The sequence below is a fragment of the Aptenodytes patagonicus genome, chromosome 9, assembly GCF_965638725.1.
Source record: "Aptenodytes patagonicus chromosome 9, bAptPat1.pri.cur, whole genome shotgun sequence".
In the NCBI taxonomy this organism is placed as follows: Eukaryota; Metazoa; Chordata; class Aves; order Sphenisciformes; family Spheniscidae; genus Aptenodytes; species Aptenodytes patagonicus.
This window is the reverse complement of record NC_134957.1, coordinates 5232499-5236274: the sequence shown is the minus strand read 5'-3', so window position 1 is coordinate 5236274 and position 3776 is coordinate 5232499.

Below are 3776 nucleotides of genomic sequence, written 5' to 3'. Positions count from 1 at the left end.
CTACTTCTGGCTGCTAACTCTAAAGAGGCAGCAATGTGCATATTTGCCTGGCCAAAGACAGCCTTCCACTATAAATTCTTTGTGTGAGTTCAGCTATACAATTGTGAAAGCTTCCTGTATTCCTCAATGCTATCAGCTTACTATTGTATCTGACAAGGCAGAAATACAAGTTTTGTCATTGCTCATCAGCATGGTGCAGCTGTTACCTTGCTTGCCAAAACTGCCAGCCCTCAGGAGGAAACATCATTTAATTAGCTTAGGTTACACTCCAAAAAGCACAGAATTTGAAAGAAAACTAAGCCAACATACCAAGAATTAAATTGTTGCAATTGTAGTGATAAAAAACTGCTAGGGAGACTCAATACTGTGGGGTGGTTTTTTAACTCCCCCCCCCCTTTTTTTTTTAAATAATGGATTTCACATTATTTTTTACAGAATAGTGGAATATTCCCCTTTGTACAGGAAAAGCTCTGAAGCTTGGTATGAGTCCTGTGGACTCATTCTTTTTGCTACTCTTACCTTTCAAGCAAAAGCAGGAAAATGGGAAGGGGGCGGGGGGAAATAATTTAAAAGAAAAAAAAATGTTTCTTCAGGAAAAGAAGAAAAAGCATACATTTACCAAAGGCGGAATTCAACTCAAATGCATCCATCAAATATTGGGAAAGATTAAAACCATCATGTTACAAAGGGAGGAAAGAAAATACTAAAGGGCTACTAAAAACAGCTTGAAGAACTTTAAGCAAGTATTTGGAATTCAGAGCTTAAATTCCTGCAGCAGCAGGAATTTATGTCACAGTTCAAGAGCATACCTTCTGTAACTGGCCTTGATTTGTATCAAGCAGCACTATAACATGTATTATGAAATAGCTTTAACCTCTTATGAACCATCTCAAAAAAAAACCCCAAACCCACAGTCAACTAACTTCATGTTTTCCATGTTGAGCAAGAGTAATCTGGGACTCAGAAGAATCAGTATTTTCAGGTAGCTTCCACACATAACATTAACCCAGCCTTCACAAATGAACTCATTTATTTTTTTTTTTTTAAACATTTTACTGCTGAAACTTTGCCATTTTCTCTTTCATGCCTTGAAAAGTTTGAGCAGTCATCAATGCAGTATTCTCACATAAGAACAAAAAATATGAACAAGTCTGGAAAAAAAACCAATCCTACGATTTATCAGAACTTGTTCAGTAGCATTTTGGGAAAAGTCCCTTAAACACATAAATAAATAAATCATCTTAGCTGATAATAACTCTCAGCTGAAATTTCACATTTGGGCTACTATAATTATTGTGGTTAAATTATCGAAACATGTCACCACATGTTTAACTTTGAAAGTTTAAGTCAATTTCTTAGCTAGTTTGATTTAAAAAACAAAAAAACCCACATCTTCGTGCTATTAGCACTATAGTTTTGCAAACCAACTCTGAAGAAGCCACAAAATTAAATTCCAACTTTAATTCTACACATTGCAGGTATTTTTGTTTGCTTTTTTGCTCTTAACCAACCAGTTTAATACATCTAGTACACAAAGCACTAAAACTCCGGGCCAAAGATACTCCACTCCGGATTGGTTTTCCAATTGTATGTCACAAGCTGCTTTTCTCAGATGGGTCTACTAATTGCTGTCATTAGACCACTCCAACACCCTAACTGAAGACAGTAGAATCAGCTTCTTATTTGTCATCCAGAGTAGGGCATCAAATATTCATTTTCATGGCAATCACTATTTTAAGCTTATTCCTTCTCAGCAAGTAGTTTAAAGAAAGGCCTTAATAACCATTTAGATTTTACCGATACTAATATTTTGACCAAAAAAAAAGCTATTACCTTCATAAGCTAATATAATTTTGATTCCTGTTTTGGTCCTAGTTTGATTACAACAATGCAATATTCAAAAACTGTTTTAAGTACGATTTAAGTTCAAAGTGCTTGCATCATCATAATCACTGGCTAAAGTAGTCCAGTTGAAATCTGTGGCCAAGGTAGTAATCTTTTTGAAGGGCATATCATGAAGATCGTTTCTGAATTGTTTCTAACCAACAGCCATACCAGATACACTTCCTATCAGCTTGTTCACTTGGCTCTTTTGCAGCATACCTGCTAGGCTGCCCCAAAGTCAAGTGCCTCTGACTTTCATGAGTCCATTCAAATGCTGAATGGAGTGTGGGTTTTTGTTTGGTTGGTTTTTTGAAACTCTACTGTTGTTTGCTCAAAATTGGAACCCAGTCACCTTTTGAAGTGTTGAAATATTCCATGGAAAATTATTTTGCACCACGCACTTAGAGTGATTAGGTTACACTTCCTTGGCAAACAGACTGTACTCAAGCCTCCTGTGGTTTGTCCAATGCCATTCGTCACTTGAGACACCTGCTCTGAGAAGACAAAGACCCCCCTGTGTTTTAAGGCTTGGTACAAATTTCACTACTGTTCAAGCTTCTCCTTTCTATTGAAGTTTTACAGCCAGTTAACTCGTCTTATCACAACAATTCTGCCTGCCACCTGGGGAACAACTACAATTCCTGAGACCCATGAGGACGGCTGGTTTTTTTTTTTTTCCTGATGAGGTTCTTTTTCCTAACTTCAGACTATGGTAATTCTATTCAAGAAACCTAATAAGCCAAGTCTAGAAATTCTAAAGTATTCAACCTCTACCATAAATGCATGCTAACGCTAGCTTTGGCTTTTTTGAACAAGTAAATGAAATTCTAAAAGACTAAGCTGCAGGAACCATAGGATTCCACTGCATATCTTACAGAGACTCAATGTTGAAAAGCATTTTAAAGAAATATTAGCATTCTTCAGCTATAAAACCCTGGAACAGAGTCGATGACTCATACTATAGGGGTTTCAAATTAGTATTACCAGCCTCCTGCTGCAAATATACTTTTGTAGTTCTAATGTCACTGGCCCCTTTTTATATATGAAAGTTTGTATGGGGAGGTGTTTACATTCTTAGCTGTTACCCAAATGGAGTCTTGGATCTAGATTAAGGAAGAGTAGTTTCATGGTAAGTGGCACTATGACTAGCGTCCAACACCAAAATGACACATAAGGGAATCACAGAATATCTCAAGTTGGAAGGGACCCATAAGGATCATAGAGTCCAACTCCCTGATCCTTGCAGGACTACCTCAAACTAAACCCTATGATTAAGAGTGTCACCCAGACACTCCTTGAACTCTTGACAGGCTTGTTGCTGTGACATTTATATTTATTTTGTCACCATATAGATGCCTGCTACCAAATCCTGGAACATTCATTAGAGAATCAAAGCAGAAGTTGGTTTAATTATCAATTGTTAAAAAAAAAAAAAAAAAAAAATCTTATTTCAGCAGGAAGTATCATTCAGATCTCCCATATGAAAACTGACATATGAAGAATTTAAACTCAGCCACATAATTTGCCAGTTTGCTTGCTGTTAGGGAGTGGCAAGAAAAGTTTTCAGAAGACAATGTCTATCTTTGTCTATATCTTGCACCTGCTAGTGAGAAAGTGCAATTCTGTGCACTTAACAAATAAGTGGAAACCCACTGCAAGAGATGCTAATCTCCTTGGCAATTCCTGGCAAAGTAAATTTTTTTTAAGTGTGCACTCATGACACCAGCAGCAATCAACCTTCTGTCTGTCACTACAGGATAATAGCTGCACAAGGAAAGCGCAGAGGATCCAGCTGAACAAATGTACGGTCCTGAGTGAAGACCTTCAGTCTCTGTGGATCTCAGGGGAGCCAACCTGAGCAGCATCTCAGTAGCTATGACCAATTTAACATA